The sequence below is a fragment of the Salvelinus alpinus genome, chromosome 13, assembly GCF_045679555.1.
Source record: "Salvelinus alpinus chromosome 13, SLU_Salpinus.1, whole genome shotgun sequence".
In the NCBI taxonomy this organism is placed as follows: Eukaryota; Metazoa; Chordata; class Actinopteri; order Salmoniformes; family Salmonidae; genus Salvelinus; species Salvelinus alpinus.
In genome coordinates this window covers 59370972-59394993 of record NC_092098.1, presented here as the reverse complement: position 1 = coordinate 59394993, position 24022 = coordinate 59370972, and positions in this window count along the sequence as shown.

The following is a 24022-nucleotide window of genomic DNA, read 5'->3' as shown; positions in this document are numbered from 1 at the left end:
GTAATATTCTCTCAGTTTAGTAATACTCTCTCAGTTTAGTAATACTCTCTCGGGTTAGTAGTACTCTCTCAGTTTAGTAAAACTCTCTCAGTTTAGTAACACTCTCTCGGTTTAGTTATACTCTCTCAGTCTAGTAACACTCTCTCAGTTTTAGTAACACTCTCTCAGTTTAGTAATACTCTCTCAGTTTAGTAATATTCTCTCAGTTTAGTAATACTCTCTCAGTCTAGTAACACTCTCTCAGTTTAGTAATACTCTCTCAGTTGAGTAATACTATCTCAGTCTAGTAACACTCTCTCAGTTTAGTAATACTCTCTCAGTTTAGTAATACTCTCTCGGGTTAGTAATACTCTCTCAGTTTAGTAATACTCTCTCAGTCTAGTAACACTCTCTCAGTTTAGTAATATTCTCTCAGTTTAGTAAAACTCTCTCAGTCTAGTAACACTCTCTCAGTTTAGTAATATTCTCTCAGTTTAGTAATACTCTCTCAGTTTAGTAATACTCTCTCAGTTGAGTAATAATCTCTCCGTTGAGTAATTTTCTCTCAGTTTAGTAACACTCTCTCAGTTTAGTAATATTCTCTCAGTTTAGTAATATTCTCTCAGCTCTCTCAGTTTAGTAATACTCTCTCAGTTGAGTAGTATTCTCTCAGTTTAGTAATATTCTATCAGTTTAGTAATACTCTCTCAGTTGAGTAATACTCTCGTAGTTTAGTAATACTCTCTCAGTTTAGTAATACTATCTCAGTCTAGCAACACTCTCTCAGTTTAGTAATACTCTCTCAGTTTAGTAACACTCTCTCAGTTTAGTAATACTCTCTCAGTTTAGTAATATTCTCTCAGTTTAGTAATATTCTCTCAGCTCTCTCAGTTTAGTAATATTCTCTCAGTTTAGTAATACTCTCTCAGTTTAGTAATACTCTCTCGGGTTAGTAGTACTCTCTCAGTTTAGTAAAACTCTCTCAGTTTAGTAACACTCTCTCGGTTTAGTTATACTCTCTCAGTCTAGTAACACTCTCTCAGTTTTAGTAACACTCTCTCAGTTTAGTAATACTCTCTCAGTTTAGTAATATTCTCTCAGTTTAGTAATACTCTCTCAGTCTAGTAACACTCTCTCAGTTTAGTAATACTCTCTCAGTTGAGTAATACTATCTCAGTCTAGTAACACTCTCTCAGTTTAGTAATACTCTCTCAGTTTAGTAATACTCTCTCGGGTTAGTAATACTCTCTCAGTTTAGTAATACTCTCTCAGTCTAGTAACACTCTCTCAGTTTAGTAATATTCTCTCAGTTTAGTAAAACTCTCTCAGTCTAGTAACACTCTCTCAGTTTAGTAATATTCTCTCAGTTTAGTAATACTCTCTCAGTCTAGTAACACTCTCTCAGTTTAGTAAAACTGTCTCAGTTTAGTAAAACTGTCTCAGTTTAGTTATATCCTCTCAGTTTAGTAATACTATCTCAGTCTAGCCACACTCTCTCAGTTTAGTAATACTCTCTCAGTTTAGTAATACTCTCTCAGTTTAGTAATACTATCTCAGTCTAGCAACACTCTCTCAGTTTAGTAATACTCTCTCAGTTTAGTAACACTCTCTCAGTTTAGTAATACTCTCTCAGTTTAGTAATATTCTCTCAGTTTAGTAATATTCTCTCAGCTCTCTCAGTTTAGTAATATTCTCTCAGTTTAGTAATACTCTCTCAGTTTAGTAATACTCTCTCGGGTTAGTAGTACTCTCTCAGTTTAGTAAAACTCTCTCAGTTTAGTAACACTCTCTCGGTTTAGTTATACTCTCTCAGTCTAGTAACACTCTCTCAGTTTTAGTAACACTCTCTCAGTTTAGTAATACTCTCTCAGTTTAGTAATATTCTCTCAGTTTAGTAATACTCTCTCAGTCTAGTAACACTCTCTCAGTTTAGTAAAACTGTCTCAGTTTAGTAAAACTGTCTCAGTTTAGTAAAACTGTCTCAGTTTAGTTATATCCTCTCAGTTTAGTAATACTATCTCAGTCTAGCCACACTCTCTCAGTTTAGTAATACTCTCTCAGTTTAGTAATACTCTCTCAGTTTAGTAATACTCTCTCAGTTGAGTAATAATCTCTCCGTTGAGTAATTTTCTCTCAGTTTAGTAACACTCTCTCAGTTTAGTAATACTCTCTCAGTTTAGTAATATTCTCTCAGTTTAGTAATACTCTCTCGGGTTAGTAATACTCTCTCAGTTTAGTAATACTCTCACAGTTTAGTAATACTCTCTCAGTTTAGTAATACTCTCACAGTTTAGTAATATTCTCTCAGTTTAGTAATACTCTCTCAGTCTAGTAACACTCTCTCAGTTTAGTAATATTCTCTCAGTTTAGTAATACTCTCTCAGTCTAGTAACACTCTCTCAGTTTAGTAAAACTGTCTCAGTTTAGTAAAACTGTCTCAGTTTAGTTATATCCTCTCAGTTTAGTAATACTGTCTCAGTCTAGCCACACTCTCTCAGTTTAGTAATACTCTCTCAGTTTAGTAATACTCTCTCAGTTTAGTAATACTCTCTCAGTTGAGTAATAATCTCTCCGTTGAGTAATTTTCTCTCAGTTTAGTAACACTCTCTCAGTTTAGTAATATTCTCTCAGTTTAGTAATATTCTCTCAGCTCTCTCAGTTTAGTAATACTCTCTCAGTTGAGTAGTATTCTCTCAGTTTAGTAATATTCTATCAGTTTAGTAATACTCTCTCAGTTGAGTAATACTCTCGTAGTTTAGTAATACTCTCTCAGTTTAGTAATACTATCTCAGTCTAGCAACACTCTCTCAGTTTAGTAATACTCTCTCAGTTTAGTAACACTCTCTCAGTTTAGTAATACTCTCTCAGTTTAGTAATATTCTCTCAGTTTAGTAATATTCTCTCAGCTCTCTCAGTTTAGTAATATTCTCTCAGTTTAGTAATACTCTCTCAGTTTAGTAATACTCTCTCGGGTTAGTAGTACTCTCTCAGTTTAGTAAAACTCTCTCAGTTTAGTAACACTCTCTCGGTTTAGTTATACTCTCTCAGTCTAGTAACACTCTCTCAGTTTTAGTAACACTCTCTCAGTTTAGTAATACTCTCTCAGTTTAGTAATATTCTCTCAGTTTAGTAATACTCTCTCAGTCTAGTAACACTCTCTCAGTTTAGTAATACTCTCTCAGTTGAGTAATACTATCTCAGTCTAGTAACACTCTCTCAGTTTAGTAATACTCTCTCAGTTTAGTAATACTCTCTCGGGTTAGTAATACTCTCTCAGTTTAGTAATACTCTCTCAGTCTAGTAACACTCTCTCAGTTTAGTAATATTCTCTCAGTTTAGTAAAACTCTCTCAGTCTAGTAACACTCTCTCAGTTTAGTAATATTCTCTCAGTTTAGTAATACTCTCTCAGTTTAGTAATACTCTCTCAGTTGAGTAATAATCTCTCCGTTGAGTAATTTTCTCTCAGTTTAGTAACACTCTCTCAGTTTAGTAATATTCTCTCAGTTTAGTAATATTCCTCTCTCAGTTTAGTAATACTCTCTCAGTTGAGTAGTATTCTCTCAGTTTAGTAATATTCTCTCAGTTTAGTAATACTCTCTCAGTTGAGTAATACTCTCGTAGTTTAGTAATACTCTCTCAGTTTAGTAATACTATCTCAGTCTAGCAACACTCTCTCAGTTTAGTAATACTCTCTCAGTTTAGTAACACTCTCTCAGTTTAGTAATACTCTCTCAGTTTAGTAATATTCTCTCAGTTTAGTAATATTCTCTCAGCTCTCTCAGTTTAGTAATATTCTCTCAGTTTAGTAATACTCTCTCAGTTTAGTAATACTCTCTCGGGTTAGTAGTACTCTCTCAGTTTAGTAAAACTCTCTCAGTTTAGTAACACTCTCTCGGTTTAGTTATACTCTCTCAGTCTAGTAACACTCTCTCAGTTTTAGTAACACTCTCTCAGTTTAGTAATACTCTCTCAGTTTAGTAATATTCTCTCAGTTTAGTAATACTCTCTCAGTCTAGTAACACTCTCTCAGTTTAGTAATACTCTCTCAGTTGAGTAATACTATCTCAGTCTAGTAACACTCTCTCAGTTTAGTAATACTCTCTCAGTTTAGTAATACTCTCTCGGGTTAGTAATACTCTCTCAGTTTAGTAATACTCTCTCAGTCTAGTAACACTCTCTCAGTTTAGTAATATTCTCTCAGTTTAGTAAAACTCTCTCAGTCTAGTAACACTCTCTCAGTTTAGTAATATTCTCTCAGTTTAGTAATACTCTCTCAGTCTAGTAACACTCTCTCAGTTTAGTAAAACTGTCTCAGTTTAGTAAAACTGTCTCAGTTTAGTTATATCCTCTCAGTTTAGTAATACTATCTCAGTCTAGCCACACTCTCTCAGTTTAGTAATACTCTCTCAGTTTAGTAATACTCTCTCAGTTTAGTAATACTCTCTCAGTTGAGTAATAATCTCTCCGTTGAGTAATTTTCTCTCAGTTTAGTAACACTCTCTCAGTTTAGTAATACTCTCTCAGTTTAGTAATATTCTCTCAGTTTAGTAATACTCTCTCAGTTTAGTAATATTCTCTCAGCTCTCTCAGTTTAGTAGTATTCTCTCATTTTAGTAATACTCTCTCAGTTTAGTAATACTCTCTCGGGTTAGTAGTACTTTCTCAGTTTAGTAAAACTCTCTCAGTTTAGTAAAACTCTCTCAGTTTAGTAATACTCTCTCAGTCTTGTAATACTCTCTCAGCTCTCCCAGTTTAGTAATACTCTCTCAGTCTAGTAACACTCTCTCAGTTTAGTAACACTCTCTCAGTTTAGTAATACTCTCTCAGTTTAGTAATATTCTCTCAGTTTAGTAATATTCTCTCAGCTCTCTCAGTTTAGTTATACTCTCTCAGTTTAGTAATATTCTCTCAGTTTAGTAATACTCTCTCAGTCTAGTAACACTCTCTCAGTTTAGTAATACTCTCTCAGTTGAGTAATACTATCTCAGTCTAGTAACACTCTCTCAGTTTAGTAATACTCTCTCAGTTTAGTAATACTCTCTCGGGCTAGTAATACTCTCTCTGTTTAGTAATACTCCCTCAGTTTAGTAATACTCTCTCAGTTTAGTAATATTCTCTCAGTTTAGTAATATTCTCTCAGCTCTCTCAGTTTAGTAATACTCTCTCAGTTTAGTAATATTCGCTCAGTTTAGTAATACTCTCTCGGTTTAGTAATACTCCCTCAGTTTAGTAATACTCTCTCAGTTTAGTAATACTCTCTCAGTTTAGTAATACTCTCTCAGTTGAGTAATAATCTCTCCGTTGAGTAATTTTCTCTCAGTTTAGTAACACTCTCTCAGTTTAGTAATACTCTCTCAGTTTAGTAATATTCTCTCAGTTTAGTAATACTCTCTCAGTTTAGTAATATTCTCTCAGCTCTCTCAGTTTAGTAGTATTCTCTCATTTTAGTAATACTCTCTCAGTTTAGTAATACTCTCTCGGGTTAGTAGTACTTTCTCAGTTTAGTAAAACTCTCTCAGTTTAGTAATACTCTCTCAGTCTTGTAATACTCTCTCAGCTCTCTCAGTTTAGTAATACTCTCTCAGTCTAGTAACACTCTCTCAGTTTAGTAACACTCTCTCAGTTTAGTAATACTCTCTCAGTTTAGTAATATTCTCTCAGTTTAGTAATATTCTCTCAGCTCTCTCAGTTTAGTTATACTCTCTCAGTTTAGTAATATTCTCTCAGTTTAGTAATACTCTCTCAGTCTAGTAACACTCTCTCAGTTTAGTAATACTCTCTCAGTTGAGTAATACTATCTCAGTCTAGTAACACTCTCTCAGTTTAGTAATACTCTCTCAGTTTAGTAATACTCTCTCGGGCTAGTAATACTCTCTCTGTTTAGTAATACTCCCTCAGTTTAGTAATACTCTCTCAGTTTAGTAATATTCTCTCAGTTTAGTAATATTCTCTCAGCTCTCTCAGTTTAGTAATACTCTCTCAGTTTAGTAATATTCGCTCAGTTTAGTAATACTCTCTCGGTTTAGTAATACTCCCTCAGTTTAGTAATACTCTCTCAGTTTAGTAATATTCTCTCAGTTTAGTAATACTCTCTCAGTCTAGTAACACTCTCTCAGTTTAGTAATACTCTCTCAGTTTAGTAATACTCTCTCGGGTTAGTAAATCTCTCTCAGTTTAGTAATACTCTCACAGTTTAGTAATATTCTCTCAGTTTAGTAATACTCTCTCAGATTAGTAATACTCTCTCGGTTTAGTAATAATCCCCCAGTTTAGTAATACTCTCTCAGTTTAGTAATATTCTCTCAGTTTAGTAATATTCTCTCAGCTTTCTCAGTTTAGTAATATTCTCTCAGTTTAGTAATATTCTCTCAGTTTAGTAATACTCTCTCGGTTTAGTAATATTTTCTCAGTTTAGTAATATTCTCTCAGCTCTCTCAGTTTAGTAATACTCTCTCAGTTTAGTAATACTCTCTCAGTTTAGTAATACTCTCTCGGGCTAGTAATATTCTCTCTGTTTAGTAATACTACCTCCGTTTAGTAATACTCTCTCAGTTTAGTAATATTCTCTCAGTTTAGTAATATTCTCTCAGCTCTTTCAGTTTAGTAATATTCGCTCAGTTTAGTAATACTCTCTCAGTTTAGTAATACTCTCTCGGGTTAGTAATACTCTCTCAGTTTAGTAATACTCTCTCAGTTTAGTAATATTCTCTCAGTCTTGTAATAATCTCTCAGCTCTCTCAGTTTAGTAATACTCTCTCAGTTTAGTAACACTCTCTCGGTTTAGTAATACTCTCTCAGTTTAGTAATACTCTCTCGGGTTAGTAGTATTCTCTCAGTTTAGTAAAACTCTCTCAGTTTAATAATACTCTCTCAGTCTTGTAATATTCTCTCAGTTTAGTAATATTCTCTCAGTTTAGTAATACTCTCTCGGTTTAGTAATACTCGCTAAGTTTAGTAATATTCTCTCAGTTTAGTAATATTCTCTCAGCTCTCTCAGTTTAGTAATACTCTCTCAGTTTAGTAATATTCTCTCAGTTTAGTAATATTCTCTCAGCTCTCTCAGTTTAGTAATACTCTCTCAGTTGAGTAATATTCTCTCAGTTTAGTAATATTCTATCAGTTTAGTAATACTCTCTCAGTTGAGTAATACTCTCGTAGTTTAGTAATACTCTCTCAGTTTAGTAATACTATCTCAGTCTAGCAACACTCTCTCAGTTTAGTAATACTCTCTCAGTTTAGTAACACTCTCTCAGTTTAGTAATACTCTCTCAGTTTAGTAATATTCTCTCAGTTTAGTAATATTCTCTCAGCTCTCTCAGTTTAGTAATATTCTCTCAGTTTAGTAATACTCTCTCAGTTTAGTAATACTCTCTCGGGTTAGTAGTACTCTCTCAGTTTAGTAAAACTCTCTCAGTTTAGTAACACTCTCTCGGTTTAGTTATACTCTCTCAGTCTAGTAACACTCTCTCAGTTTTAGTAACACTCTCTCAGTTTAGTAATACTCTCTCAGTTTAGTAATATTCTCTCAGTTTAGTAATACTCTCTCAGTCTAGTAACACTCTCTCAGTTTAGTAAAACTGTCTCAGTTTAGTAAAACTGTCTCAGTTTAGTTATATCCTCTCAGTTTAGTAATACTATCTCAGTCTAGCCACACTCTCTCAGTTTAGTAATACTCTCTCAGTTTAGTAATACTCTCTCAGTTTAGTAATACTCTCTCAGTTGAGTAATAATCTCTCCGTTGAGTAATTTTCTCTCAGTTTAGTAACACTCTCTCAGTTTAGTAATACTCTCTCAGTTTAGTAATATTCTCTCAGTTTAGTAATACTCTCTCAGTTTAGTAATATTCTCTCAGCTCTCTCAGTTTAGTAGTATTCTCTCATTTTAGTAATACTCTCTCAGTTTAGTAATACTCTCTCGGGTTAGTAGTACTTTCTCAGTTTAGTAAAACTCTCTCAGTTTAGTAATACTCTCTCAGTCTTGTAATACTCTCTCAGCTCTCTCAGTTTAGTAATACTCTCTCAGTCTAGTAACACTCTCTCAGTTTAGTAACACTCTCTCAGTTTAGTAATACTCTCTCAGTTTAGTAATACTCTCTCAGTTTAGTAACACTCTCTCAGTTTAGTAATACTCTCTCAGTTTAGTAATATTCTCTCAGTTTAGTAATATTCTCTCAGCTCTCTCAGTTTAGTAATATTCTCTCAGTTTAGTAATACTCTCTCAGTTTAGTAATACTCTCTCGGGTTAGTAGTACTCTCTCAGTTTAGTAAAACTCTCTCAGTTTAGTAACACTCTCTCGGTTTAGTTATACTCTCTCAGTCTAGTAACACTCTCTCAGTTTTAGTAACACTCTCTCAGTTTAGTAATACTCTCTCAGTTTAGTAATATTCTCTCAGTTTAGTAATACTCTCTCAGTCTAGTAACACTCTCTCAGTTTAGTAAAACTGTCTCAGTTTAGTAAAACTGTCTCAGTTTAGTTATATCCTCTCAGTTTAGTAATACTATCTCAGTCTAGCCACACTCTCTCAGTTTAGTAATACTCTCTCAGTTTAGTAATACTCTCTCAGTTTAGTAATACTCTCTCAGTTGAGTAATAATCTCTCCGTTGAGTAATTTTCTCTCAGTTTAGTAACACTCTCTCAGTTTAGTAATACTCTCTCAGTTTAGTAATATTCTCTCAGTTTAGTAATACTCTCTCAGTTTAGTAATATTCTCTCAGCTCTCTCAGTTTAGTAGTATTCTCTCATTTTAGTAATACTCTCTCAGTTTAGTAATACTCTCTCGGGTTAGTAGTACTTTCTCAGTTTAGTAAAACTCTCTCAGTTTAGTAATACTCTCTCAGTCTTGTAATACTCTCTCAGCTCTCTCAGTTTAGTAATACTCTCTCAGTCTAGTAACACTCTCTCAGTTTAGTAACACTCTCTCAGTTTAGTAATACTCTCTCAGTTTAGTAATATTCTCTCAGTTTAGTAATATTCTCTCAGCTCTCTCAGTTTAGTTATACTCTCTCAGTTTAGTAATATTCTCTCAGTTTAGTAATACTCTCTCAGTCTAGTAACACTCTCTCAGTTTAGTAATACTCTCTCAGTTGAGTAATACTATCTCAGTCTAGTAACACTCTCTCAGTTTAGTAATACTCTCTCAGTTTAGTAATCCTCTCTCGGGCTAGTAATACTCTCTCTGTTTAGTAATACTCCCTCAGTTTAGTAATACTCTCTCAGTTTAGTAATATTCTCTCAGTTTAGTAATATTCTCTCAGCTCTCTCAGTTTAGTAATACTCTCTCAGTTTAGTAATATTCGCTCAGTTTAGTAATACTCTCTCGGTTTAGTAATACTCCCTCAGTTTAGTAATACTCTCTCAGTTTAGTAATATTCTCTCAGTTTAGTAATACTCTCTCAGTCTAGTAACACTAACTCAGTTTAGTAATACTCTCTCAGTTTAGTAATACTCTCTCGGGTTAGTAAATCTCTCTCAGTTTAGTAATACTCTCACAGTTTAGTAATATTCTCTCAGTTTAGTAATACTCTCTCAGGTTAGTAATACTCTCTCGGTTTAGTAATAATCCCCCAGTTTAGTAATACTCTCTCAGTTTAGTAATATTCTCTCAGTTTAGTAATACTCTCTCGGGTTAGTAATACTCTCTCAGTTTAGTAATACTCTCACAGTTTAGTAATACTCTCTCAGTTTAGTAATACTCTCACAGTTTAGTAATATTCTCTCAGTTTAGTAATACTCTCTCAGTCTAGTAACACTCTCTCAGTTTAGTAATATTCTCTCAGTTTAGTAATACTCTCTCAGTCTAGTAACACTCTCTCAGTTTAGTAAAACTGTCTCAGTTTAGTAAAACTGTCTCAGTTTAGTTATATCCTCTCAGTTTAGTAATACTGTCTCAGTCTAGCCACACTCTCTCAGTTTAGTAATACTCTCTCAGTTTAGTAATACTCTCTCAGTTTAGTAATACTCTCTCAGTTGAGTAATAATCTCTCCGTTGAGTAATTTTCTCTCAGTTTAGTAACACTCTCTCAGTTTAGTAATATTCTCTCAGTTTAGTAATATTCTCTCAGCTCTCTCAGTTTAGTAATACTCTCTCAGTTGAGTAGTATTCTCTCAGTTTAGTAATATTCTATCAGTTTAGTAATACTCTCTCAGTTGAGTAATACTCTCGTAGTTTAGTAATACTCTCTCAGTTTAGTAATACTATCTCAGTCTAGCAACACTCTCTCAGTTTAGTAATACTCTCTCAGTTTAGTAACACTCTCTCAGTTTAGTAATACTCTCTCAGTTTAGTAATATTCTCTCAGTTTAGTAATATTCTCTCAGCTCTCTCAGTTTAGTAATATTCTCTCAGTTTAGTAATACTCTCTCAGTTTAGTAATACTCTCTCGGGTTAGTAGTACTCTCTCAGTTTAGTAAAACTCTCTCAGTTTAGTAACACTCTCTCAGTTTAGTAATACTCTCTCAGTCTAGTAACACTCTCTCAGTTTAGTAACACTCTCTCAGTTTAGTAATACTCTCTCAGTTTAGTGATATTCTCTCAGTTTAGTAATACTCTCTCAGTCTAGTAACACTCTCTCAGTTTAGTAATACTCTCTCAGTTGAGTAATACTATCTCAGTCTAGTAACACTCTCTCAGTTTAGTAATACTCTCTCAGTTTAGTAATACTCTCTCGGGTTAGTAATACTCTCTCAGTTTAGTAATACTCTCTCAGTCTAGTAACACTCTCTCAGTTTAGTAATATTCTCTCAGTTTAGTAAAACTCTCTCAGTCTAGTAACACTCTCTCAGTTTAGTAATATTCTCTCAGTTTAGTAATACTCTCTCAGTCTAGTAACACTCTCTCAGTTTAGTAAAACTGTCTCAGTTTAGTAAAACTGTCTCAGTTTAGTTATATCCTCTCAGTTTAGTAATACTATCTCAGTCTAGCCACACTCTCTCAGTTTAGTAATACTCTCTCAGTTTAGTAATACTCTCTCAGTTTAGTAATACTCTCTCAGTTGAGTAATAATCTCTCCGTTGAGTAATTTTCTCTCAGTTTAGTAACACTCTCTCAGTTTAGTAATACTCTCTCAGTTTAGTAATATTCTCTCAGTTTAGTAATACTCTCTCAGTTTAGTAATATTCTCTCAGCTCTCTCAGTTTAGTAGTATTCTCTCATTTTAGTAATACTCTCTCAGTTTAGTAATACTCTCTCGGGTTAGTAGTACTTTCTCAGTTTAGTAAAACTCTCTCAGTTTAGTAAAACTCTCTCAGTTTAGTAATACTCTCTCAGTCTTGTAATACTCTCTCAGCTCTCTCAGTTTAGTAATACTCTCTCAGTCTAGTAACACTCTCTCAGTTTAGTAACACTCTCTCAGTTTAGTAATACTCTCTCAGTTTAGTAATATTCTCTCAGTTTAGTAATATTCTCTCAGCTCTCTCAGTTTAGTTATACTCTCTCAGTTTAGTAATATTCTCTCAGTTTAGTAATACTCTCTCAGTCTAGTAACACTCTCTCAGTTTAGTAATACTCTCTCAGTTGAGTAATACTATCTCAGTCTAGTAACACTCTCTCAGTTTAGTAATACTCTCTCAGTTTAGTAATACTCTCTCGGGCTAGTAATACTCTCTCTGTTTAGTAATACTCCCTCAGTTTAGTAATACTCTCTCAGTTTAGTAATATTCTCTCAGTTTAGTAATATTCTCTCAGCTCTCTCAGTTTAGTAATACTCTCTCAGTTTAGTAATATTCGCTCAGTTTAGTAATACTCTCTCAGTTTAGTAATACTCCCTCAGTTTAGTAATACTCTCTCAGTTTAGTAATACTCTCTCAGTTTAGTAATATTCTCTCAGTTTAGTAATACTCTCTCAGTTTAGTAATATTCTCTCAGCTCTCTCAGTTTAGTAGTATTCTCTCATTTTAGTAATACTCTCTCAGTTTAGTAATACTCTCTCGGGTTAGTAGTACTTTCTCAGTTTAGTAAAACTCTCTCAGTTTAGTAATACTCTCTCAGTCTTGTAATACTCTCTCAGCTCTCTCAGTTTAGTAATACTCTCTCAGTCTAGTAACACTCTCTCAGTTTAGTAACACTCTCTCAGTTTAGTAATACTCTCTCAGTTTAGTAATATTCTCTCAGTTTAGTAATATTCTCTCAGCTCTCTCAGTTTAGTTATACTCTCTCAGTTTAGTAATATTCTCTCAGTTTAGTAATACTCTCTCAGTCTAGTAACACTCTCTCAGTTTAGTAATACTCTCTCAGTTGAGTAATACTATCTCAGTCTAGTAACACTCTCTCAGTTTAGTAATACTCTCTCAGTTTAGTAATACTCTCTCGGGCTAGTAATACTCTCTCTGTTTAGTAATACTCCCTCAGTTTAGTAATACTCTCTCAGTTTAGTAATATTCTCTCAGTTTAGTAATATTCTCTCAGCTCTCTCAGTTTAGTAATACTCTCTCAGTTTAGTAATATTCGCTCAGTTTAGTAATACTCTCTCGGTTTAGTAATACTCCCTCAGTTTAGTAATACTCTCTCAGTTTAGTAATATTCTCTCAGTTTAGTAATACTCTCTCAGTCTAGTAACACTCTCTCAGTTTAGTAATACTCTCTCAGTTTAGTAATACTCTCTCGGGTTAGTAAATCTCTCTCAGTTTAGTAATACTCTCACAGTTTAGTAATATTCTCTCAGTTTAGTAATACTCTCTCAGATTAGTAATACTCTCTCGGTTTAGTAATAATCCCCCAGTTTAGTAATACTCTCTCAGTTTAGTAATATTCTCTCAGTTTAGTAATATTCTCTCAGCTTTCTCAGTTTAGTAATATTCTCTCAGTTTAGTAATATTCTCTCAGTTTAGTAATACTCTCTCGGTTTAGTAATATTTTCTCAGTTTAGTAATATTCTCTCAGCTCTCTCAGTTTAGTAATACTCTCTCAGTTTAGTAATACTCTCTCAGTTTAGTAATACTCTCTCGGGCTAGTAATATTCTCTCTGTTTAGTAATACTACCTCCGTTTAGTAATACTCTCTCAGTTTAGTAATATTCTCTCAGTTTAGTAATATTCTCTCAGCTCTTTCAGTTTAGTAATATTCTCTCAGTTTAGTAATACTCTCTCAGTTTAGTAATACTCTCTCGGGTTAGTAGTACTCTCTCAGTTTAGTAATACTCTCTCAGTTTAGTAATATTCTCTCAGTTTAGTAATACTCTCTCAGTTTAGTAACACTCTCTCGGTTTAGTAATACTCTCTCAGTTTAGTAATACTCTCTCGGGTTAGTAGTATTCTCTCAGTTTAGTAAAACTCTCTCAGTTTAATAATACTCTCTCAGTCTTGTAATATTCTCTCAGTTTAGTAATATTCTCTCAGTTTAGTAATACTCTCTCGGTTTAGTAATACTCGCTAAGTTTAGTAATATTCTCTCAGTTTAGTAATATTCTCTCAGCTCTCTCAGTTTAGTAATACTCTCTCAGTTTAGTAATATTCTCTCAGTTTAGTAATACTCTCTCAGTTTAGTAATACTCTCTCAGTTGAGTAATACTCTCGTAGTTTAGTAATACTCTCTCAGTTTAGTAATACTATCTCAGTCTAGCAACACTCTCTCAGTTTAGTAACACTCTCTCGGTTTAGTTATACTCTCTCAGTCTAGTAACACTCTCTCAGTTTTAGTAACACTCTCTCAGTTTAGTAATACTCTCTCAGTTTAGTAATATTCTCTCAGTTTAGTAATACTCTCTCAGTCTAGTAACACTCTCTCAGTTTAGTAAAACTGTCTCAGTTTAGTAAAACTGTCTCAGTTTAGTAAAACTGTCTCAGTTTAGTTATATCCTCTCAGTTTAGTAATACTATCTCAGTCTAGCCACACTCTCTCAGTTTAGTAATACTCTCTCAGTTTAGTAATACTCTCTCAGTTTAGTAATACTCTCTCAGTTGAGTAATAATCTCTCCGTTGAGTAATTTTCTCTCAGTTTAGTAACACTCTCTCAGTTTAGTAATACTCTCTCAGTTTAGTAATATTCTCTCAGTTTAGTAATACTCTCTCGGGTTAGTAATACTCTCTCAGTTTAGTAATACTCTCACAGTTTAGTAATACTCTCTCAGTTTAGTAATACTCTCACAGTTTAGTAATATTCTCTCAGTTTAGTAATACTCTCTCAGTCTAGTAACACTCTCTCAGTTTAGTAATATTCTCTCAGTTTAGTAATACTCTCTCAGTCTAGTAACACTCTCTCAGTTTAGTAAAACTGTCTCAGTTTAGTAAAACTGTCTCAGTTTAGTTATATCCTCTCAGTTTAGTAATACTGTCTCAGTCTAGCCACACTCTCTCAGTTTAGTAATACTCTCTCAGTTTAGTAATACTCTCTCAGTTTAGTAATACTCTCTCAGTTGAGTAATAATCTCTCCGTTGAGTAATTTTCTCTCAGTTTAGTAACACTCTCTCAGTTTAGTAATATTCTCTCAGTTTAGTAATATTCTCTCAGCTCTCTCAGTTTAGTAATACTCTCTCAGTTGAGTAGTATTCTCTCAGTTTAGTAATATTCTATCAGTTTAGTAATACTCTCTCAGTTGAGTAATACTCTCGTAGTTTAGTAATACTCTCTCAGTTTAGTAATACTATCTCAGTCTAGCAACACTCTCTCAGTTTAGTAATACTCTCTCAGTTTAGTAACACTCTCTCAGTTTAGTAATACTCTCTCAGTTTAGTAATATTCTCTCAGTTTAGTAATATTCTCTCAGCTCTCTCAGTTTAGTAATATTCTCTCAGTTTAGTAATACTCTCTCAGTTTAGTAATACTCTCTCGGGTTAGTAGTACTCTCTCAGTTTAGTAAAACTCTCTCAGTTTAGTAACACTCTCTCGGTTTAGTTATACTCTCTCAGTCTAGTAACACTCTCTCAGTTTTAGTAACACTCTCTCAGTTTAGTAATACTCTCTCAGTTTAGTAATATTCTCTCAGTTTAGTAATACTCTCTCAGTCTAGTAACACTCTCTCAGTTTAGTAATACTCTCTCAGTTGAGTAATACTATCTCAGTCTAGTAACACTCTCTCAGTTTAGTAATACTCTCTCAGTTTAGTAATACTCTCTCGGGTTAGTAATACTCTCTCAGTTTAGTAATACTCTCTCAGTCTAGTAACACTCTCTCAGTTTAGTAATATTCTCTCAGTTTAGTAAAACTCTCTCAGTCTAGTAACACTCTCTCAGTTTAGTAATATTCTCTCAGTTTAGTAATACTCTCTCAGTTTAGTAATACTCTCTCAGTTGAGTAATAATCTCTCCGTTGAGTAATTTTCTCTCAGTTTAGTAACACTCTCTCAGTTTAGTAATATTCTCTCAGTTTAGTAATATTCTCTCAGCTCTCTCAGTTTAGTAATACTCTCTCAGTTGAGTAGTATTCTCTCAGTTTAGTAATATTCTATCAGTTTAGTAATACTCTCTCAGTTGAGTAATACTCTTGTAGTTTAGTAATACTCTCTCAGTTTAGTAATACTATCTCAGTCTAGCAACACTCTCTCAGTTTAGTAATACTCTCTCAGTTTAGTAACACTCTCTCAGTTTAGTAATACTCTCTCAGTTTAGTAATATTCTCTCAGTTTAGTAATATTCTCTCAGCTCTCTCAGTTTAGTAATATTCTCTCAGTTTAGTAATACTCTCTCAGTTTAGTAATACTCTCTCGGGTTAGTAGTACTCTCTCAGTTTAGTAAAACTCTCTCAGTTTAGTAACACTCTCTCGGTTTAGTTATACTCTCTCAGTCTAGTAACACTCTCTCAGTTTTAGTAACACTCTCTCAGTTTAGTAATACTCTCTCAGTTTAGTAATATTCTCTCAGTTTAGTAATACTCTCTCAGTCTAGTAACACTCTCTCAGTTTAGTAATACTCTCTCAGTTGAGTAATACTATCTCAGTCTAGTAACACTCTCTCAGTTTAGTAATACTCTCTCAGTTTAGTAATACTCTCTCGGGTTAGTAATACTCTCTCAGTTTAGTAATACTCTCTCAGTCTAGTAACACTCTCTCAGTTTAGTAATATTCTCTCAGTTTAGTAAAACTCTCTCAGTCTAGTAACACTCTCTCAGTTTAGTAATATTCTCTCAGTTTAGTAATACTCTCTCAGTCTAGTAACACTCTCTCAGTTTAGTAAAACTGTCTCAGTTTAGTAAAACTGTCTCAGTTTAGTTATATCCTCTCAGTTTAGTAATACTATCTCAGTCTAGCCACACTCTCTCAGTTTAGTAATACTCTCTCAGTTTAGTAATACTCTCTCAGTTTAGTAATACTCTCTCAGTTGAGTAATAATCTCTCCGTTGAGTAATTTTCTCTCAGTTTAGTAACACTCTCTCAGTTTAGTAATACTCTCTCAGTTTAGTAATATTCTCTCAGTTTAGTAATACTCTCTCAGTTTAGTAATATTCTCTCAGCTCTCTCAGTTTAGTAGTATTCTCTCATTTTAGTAATACTCTCTCAGTTTAGTAATACTCTCTCGGGTTAGTAGTACTTTCTCAGTTTAGTAAAACTCTCTCAGTTTAGTAAAACTCTCTCAGTTTAGTAATACTCTCTCAGTCTTGTAATACTCTCTCAGCTCTCCCAGTTTAGTAATACTCTCTCAGTCTAGTAACACTCTCTCAGTTTAGTAACACTCTCTCAGTTTAGTAATACTCTCTCAGTTTAGTAATATTCTCTCAGTTTAGTAATATTCTCTCAGCTCTCTCAGTTTAGTTATACTCTCTCAGTTTAGTAATATTCTCTCAGTTTAGTAATACTCTCTCAGTCTAGTAACACTCTCTCAGTTTAGTAATACTCTCTCAGTTGAGTAATACTATCTCAGTCTAGTAACACTCTCTCAGTTTAGTAATACTCTCTCAGTTTAGTAATACTCTCTCGGGCTAGTAATACTCTCTCTGTTTAGTAATACTCCCTCAGTTTAGTAATACTCTCTCAGTTTAGTAATATTCTCTCAGTTTAGTAATATTCTCTCAGCTCTCTCAGTTTAGTAATACTCTCTCAGTTTAGTAATATTCGCTCAGTTTAGTAATACTCTCTCGGTTTAGTAATACTCCCTCAGTTTAGTAATACTCTCTCAGTTTAGTAATACTCTCTCAGTTTAGTAATACTCTCTCAGTTGAGTAATAATCTCTCCGTTGAGTAATTTTCTCTCAGTTTAGTAACACTCTCTCAGTTTAGTAATACTCTCTCAGTTTAGTAATATTCTCTCAGTTTAGTAATACTCTCTCAGTTTAGTAATATTCTCTCAGCTCTCTCAGTTTAGTAGTATTCTCTCATTTTAGTAATACTCTCTCAGTTTAGTAATACTCTCTCGGGTTAGTAGTACTTTCTCAGTTTAGTAAAACTCTCTCAGTTTAGTAATACTCTCTCAGTCTTGTAATACTCTCTCAGCTCTCTCAGTTTAGTAATACTCTCTCAGTCTAGTAACACTCTCTCAGTTTAGTAACACTCTCTCAGTTTAGTAATACTCTCTCAGTTTAGTAATACTCTCTCAGTTTAGTAATATTCGCTCAGTTTAGTAATACTCTCTCGGTTTAGTAATACTCCCTCAGTTTAGTAATACTCTCTCAGTTTAGTAATATTCTCTCAGTTTAGTAATACTCTCTCAGTCTAGTAACACTCTCTCAGTTTAGTAATACTCTCTCAGTTTAGTAATACTCTCTCGGGTTAGTAAATCTCTCTCAGTTTAGTAATACTCTCACAGTTTAGTAATATTCTCTCAGTTTAGTAATACTCTCTCAGATTAGTAATACTCTCTCGGTTTAGTAATAATCCCCCAGTTTAGTAATACTCTCTCAGTTTAGTAATATTCTCTCAGTTTAGTAATATTCTCTCAGCTTTCTCAGTTTAGTAATATTCTCTCAGTTTAGTAATATTCTCTCAGTTTAGTAATACTCTCTCGGTTTAGTAATATTTTCTCAGTTTAGTAATATTCTCTCAGCTCTCTCAGTTTAGTAATACTCTCTCAGTTTAGTAATACTCTCTCAGTTTAGTAATACTCTCTCGGGCTAGTAATATTCTCTCTGTTTAGTAATACTACCTCCGTTTAGTAATACTCTCTCAGTTTAGTAATATTCTCTCAGTTTAGTAATATTCTCTCAGCTCTTTCAGTTTAGTAATATTCTCTCAGTTTAGTAATACTCTCTCAGTTTAGTAATACTCTCTCGGGTTAGTAGTACTCTCTCAGTTTAGTAAAACTCTCTCAGTTTAATAATACTCTCTCAGTCTTGTAATAATCTCTCAGCTCTCTCAGTTTAGTAATACTCTCTCAGTTTAGTAACACTCTCTCGGTTTAGTAATACTCTCTCAGTTTAGTAATACTCTCTCGGGTTAGTAGTATTCTCTCAGTTTAGTAAAACTCTCTCAGTTTAATAATACTCTCTCAGTCTTGTAATATTCTCTCAGTTTAGTAATATTCTCTCAGTTTAGTAATACTCTCTCGGTTTAGTAATACTCGCTAAGTTTAGTAATATTCTCTCAGTTTAGTAATATTCTCTCAGCTCTCTCAGTTTAGTAATACTCTCTCAGTTTAGTAATATTCTCTCAGTTTAGTAATATTCTCTCAGCTCTCTCAGTTTAGTAATACTCTCTCAGTTGAGTAATATTCTCTCAGTTTAGTAATATTCTATCAGTTTAGTAATACTCTCTCAGTTGAGTAATACTCTCGTAGTTTAGTAATACTCTCTCAGTTTAGTAATACTATCTCAGTCTAGCAACACTCTCTCAGTTTAGTAATACTCTCTCAGTTTAGTAACACTCTCTCAGTTTAGTAATACTCTCTCAGTTTAGTAATATTCTCTCAGTTTAGTAATATTCTCTCAGCTCTCTCAGTTTAGTAATATTCTCTCAGTTTAGTAATACTCTCTCAGTTTAGTAATACTCTCTCGGGTTAGTAGTACTCTCTCAGTTTAGTAAAACTCTCTCAGTTTAGTAACACTCTCTCGGTTTAGTTATACTCTCTCAGTCTAGTAACACTCTCTCAGTTTTAGTAACACTCTCTCAGTTTAGTAATACTCTCTCAGTTTAGTAATATTCTCTCAGTTTAGTAATACTCTCTCAGTCTAGTAACACTCTCTCAGTTTAGTAAAACTGTCTCAGTTTAGTAAAACTGTCTCAGTTTAGTTATATCCTCTCAGTTTAGTAATACTATCTCAGTCTAGCCACACTCTCTCAGTTTAGTAATACTCTCTCAGTTTAGTAATACTCTCTCAGTTTAGTAATACTCTCTCAGTTGAGTAATAATCTCTCCGTTGAGTAATTTTCTCTCAGTTTAGTAACACTCTCTCAGTTTAGTAATACTCTCTCAGTTTAGTAATATTCTCTCAGTTTAGTAATACTCTCTCAGTTTAGTAATATTCTCTCAGCTCTCTCAGTTTAGTAGTATTCTCTCATTTTAGTAATACTCTCTCAGTTTAGTAATACTCTCTCGGGTTAGTAGTACTTTCTCAGTTTAGTAAAACTCTCTCAGTTTAGTAATACTCTCTCAGTCTTGTAATACTCTCTCAGCTCTCTCAGTTTAGTAATACTCTCTCAGTCTAGTAACACTCTCTCAGTTTAGTAACACTCTCTCAGTTTAGTAATACTCTCTCAGTTTAGTAATACTCTCTCAGTTTAGTAACACTCTCTCAGTTTAGTAATACTCTCTCAGTTTAGTAATATTCTCTCAGTTTAGTAATATTCTCTCAGCTCTCTCAGTTTAGTAATATTCTCTCAGTTTAGTAATACTCTCTCAGTTTAGTAATACTCTCTCGGGTTAGTAGTACTCTCTCAGTTTAGTAAAACTCTCTCAGTTTAGTAACACTCTCTCGGTTTAGTTATACTCTCTCAGTCTAGTAACACTCTCTCAGTTTTAGTAACACTCTCTCAGTTTAGTAATACTCTCTCAGTTTAGTAATATTCTCTCAGTTTAGTAATACTCTCTCAGTCTAGTAACACTCTCTCAGTTTAGTAAAACTGTCTCAGTTTAGTAAAACTGTCTCAGTTTAGTTATATCCTCTCAGTTTAGTAATACTATCTCAGTCTAGCCACACTCTCTCAGTTTAGTAATACTCTCTCAGTTTAGTAATACTCTCTCAGTTTAGTAATACTCTCTCAGTTGAGTAATAATCTCTCCGTTGAGTAATTTTCTCTCAGTTTAGTAACACTCTCTCAGTTTAGTAATACTCTCTCAGTTTAGTAATATTCTCTCAGTTTAGTAATACTCTCTCAGTTTAGTAATATTCTCTCAGCTCTCTCAGTTTAGTAGTATTCTCTCATTTTAGTAATACTCTCTCAGTTTAGTAATACTCTCTCGGGTTAGTAGTACTTTCTCAGTTTAGTAAAACTCTCTCAGTTTAGTAATACTCTCTCAGTCTTGTAATACTCTCTCAGCTCTCTCAGTTTAGTAATACTCTCTCAGTCTAGTAACACTCTCTCAGTTTAGTAACACTCTCTCAGTTTAGTAATACTCTCTCAGTTTAGTAATATTCTCTCAGTTTAGTAATATTCTCTCAGCTCTCTCAGTTTAGTTATACTCTCTCAGTTTAGTAATATTCTCTCAGTTTAGTAATACTCTCTCAGTCTAGTAACACTCTCTCAGTTTAGTAATACTCTCTCAGTTGAGTAATACTATCTCAGTCTAGTAACACTCTCTCAGTTTAGTAATACTCTCTCAGTTTAGTAATCCTCTCTCGGGCTAGTAATACTCTCTCTGTTTAGTAATACTCCCTCAGTTTAGTAATACTCTCTCAGTTTAGTAATATTCTCTCAGTTTAGTAATATTCTCTCAGCTCTCTCAGTTTAGTAATACTCTCTCAGTTTAGTAATATTCGCTCAGTTTAGTAATACTCTCTCGGTTTAGTAATACTCCCTCAGTTTAGTAATACTCTCTCAGTTTAGTAATATTCTCTCAGTTTAGTAATACTCTCTCAGTCTAGTAACACTAACTCAGTTTAGTAATACTCTCTCAGTTTAGTAATACTCTCTCGGGTTAGTAAATCTCTCTCAGTTTAGTAATACTCTCACAGTTTAGTAATATTCTCTCAGTTTAGTAATACTCTCTCAGGTTAGTAATACTCTCTCGGTTTAGTAATAATCCCCCAGTTTAGTAATACTCTCTCAGTTTAGTAATATTCTCTCAGTTTAGTAATACTCTCTCGGGTTAGTAATACTCTCTCAGTTTAGTAATACTCTCACAGTTTAGTAATACTCTCTCAGTTTAGTAATACTCTCACAGTTTAGTAATATTCTCTCAGTTTAGTAATACTCTCTCAGTCTAGTAACACTCTCTCAGTTTAGTAATATTCTCTCAGTTTAGTAATACTCTCTCAGTCTAGTAACACTCTCTCAGTTTAGTAAAACTGTCTCAGTTTAGTAAAACTGTCTCAGTTTAGTTATATCCTCTCAGTTTAGTAATACTGTCTCAGTCTAGCCACACTCTCTCAGTTTAGTAATACTCTCTCAGTTTAGTAATACTCTCTCAGTTTAGTAATACTCTCTCAGTTGAGTAATAATCTCTCCGTTTAGTAATTTTCTCTCAGTTTAGTAACACTCTCTCAGTTTAGTAATATTCTCTCAGTTTAGTAATATTCTCTCAGCTCTCTCAGTTTAGTAATACTCTCTCAGTTGAGTAGTATTCTCTCAGTTTAGTAATATTCTATCAGTTTAGTAATACTCTCTCAGTTGAGTAATACTCTCGTAGTTTAGTAATACTCTCTCAGTTTAGTAATACTATCTCAGTCTAGCAACACTCTCTCAGTTTAGTAATACTCTCTCAGTTTAGTAACACTCTCTCAGTTTAGTAATACTCTCTCAGTTTAGTAATATTCTCTCAGTTTAGTAATATTCTCTCAGCTCTCTCAGTTTAGTAATATTCTCTCAGTTTAGTAATACTCTCTCAGTTTAGTAATACTCTCTCGGGTTAGTAGTACTCTCTCAGTTTAGTAAAACTCTCTCAGTTTAGTAACACTCTCTCGGTTTAGTTATACTCTCTCAGTCTAGTAACACTCTCTCAGTTTTAGTAACACTCTCTCAGTTTAGTAATACTCTCTCAGTTTAGTGATATTCTCTCAGTTTAGTAATACTCTCTCAGTCTAGTAACACTCTCTCAGTTTAGTAATACTCTCTCAGTTGAGTAATACTATCTCAGTCTAGTAACACTCTCTCAGTTTAGTAATACTCTCTCAGTTTAGTAATACTCTCTCGGGTTAGTAATACTCTCTCAGTTTAGTAATACTCTCTCAGTCTAGTAACACTCTCTCAGTTTAGTAATATTCTCTCAGTTTAGTAAAACTCTCTCAGTCTAGTAACACTCTCTCAGTTTAGTAATATTCTCTCAGTTTAGTAATACTCTCTCAGTCTAGTAACACTCTCTCAGTTTAGTAAAACTGTCTCAGTTTAGTAAAACTGTCTCAGTTTAGTTATATCCTCTCAGTTTAGTAATACTATCTCAGTCTAGCCACACTCTCTCAGTTTAGTAATACTCTCTCAGTTTAGTAATACTCTCTCAGTTTAGTAATACTCTCTCAGTTGAGTAATAATCTCTCCGTTGAGTAATTTTCTCTCAGTTTAGTAACACTCTCTCAGTTTAGTAATACTCTCTCAGTTTAGTAATATTCTCTCAGTTTAGTAATACTCTCTCAGTTTAGTAATATTCTCTCAGCTCTCTCAGTTTAGTAGTATTCTCTCATTTTAGTAATACTCTCTCAGTTTAGTAATACTCTCTCGGGTTAGTAGTACTTTCTCAGTTTAGTAAAACTCTCTCAGTTTAGTAAAACTCTCTCAGTTTAGTAATACTCTCTCAGTCTTGTAATACTCTCTCAGCTCTCTCAGTTTAGTAATACTCTCTCAGTCTAGTAACACTCTCTCAGTTTAGTAACACTCTCTCAGTTTAGTAATACTCTCTCAGTTTAGTAATATTCTCTCAGTTTAGTAATATTCTCTCAGCTCTCTCAGTTTAGTTATACTCTCTCAGTTTAGTAATATTCTCTCAGTTTAGTAATACTCTCTCAGTCTAGTAACACTCTCTCAGTTTAGTAATACTCTCTCAGTTGAGTAATACTATCTCAGTCTAGTAACACTCTCTCAGTTTAGTAATACTCTCTCAGTTTAGTAATACTCTCTCGGGCTAGTAATACTCTCTCTGTTTAGTAATACTCCCTCAGTTTAGTAATACTCTCTCAGTTTAGTAATATTCTCTCAGTTTAGTAATATTCTCTCAGCTCTCTCAGTTTAGTAATACTCTCTCAGTTTAGTAATATTCGCTCAGTTTAGTAATACTCTCTCGGTTTAGTAATACTCCCTCAGTTTAGTAATACTCTCTCAGTTTAGTAATACTCTCTCAGTTTAGTAATATTCTCTCAGTTTAGTAATACTCTCTCAGTTTAGTAATATTCTCTCAGCTCTCTCAGTTTAGTAGTATTCTCTCATTTTAGTAATACTCTCTCAGTTTAGTAATACTCTCTCGGGTTAGTAGTACTTTCTCAGTTTAGTAAAACTCTCTCAGTTTAGTAATACTCTCTCAGTCTTGTAATACTCTCTCAGCTCTCTCAGTTTAGTAATACTCTCTCAGTCTAGTAACACTCTCTCAGTTTAGTAACACTCTCTCAGTTTAGTAATACTCTCTCAGTTTAGTAATATTCTCTCAGTTTAGTAATATTCTCTCAGCTCTCTCAGTTTAGTTATACTCTCTCAGTTTAGTAATATTCTCTCAGTTTAGTAATACTCTCTCAGTCTAGTAACACTCTCTCAGTTTAGTAATACTCTCTCAGTTGAGTAATACTATCTCAGTCTAGTAACACTCTCTCAGTTTAGTAATACTCTCTCAGTTTAGTAATACTCTCTCGGGCTAGTAATACTCTCTCTGTTTAGTAATACTCCCTCAGTTTAGTAATACTCTCTCAGTTTAGTAATATTCTCTCAGTTTAGTAATATTCTCTCAGCTCTCTCAGTTTAGTAATACTCTCTCAGTTTAGTAATATTCGCTCAGTTTAGTAATACTCTCTCGGTTTAGTAATACTCCCTCAGTTTAGTAATACTCTCTCAGTTTAGTAATATTCTCTCAGTTTAGTAATACTCTCTCAGTCTAGTAACACTC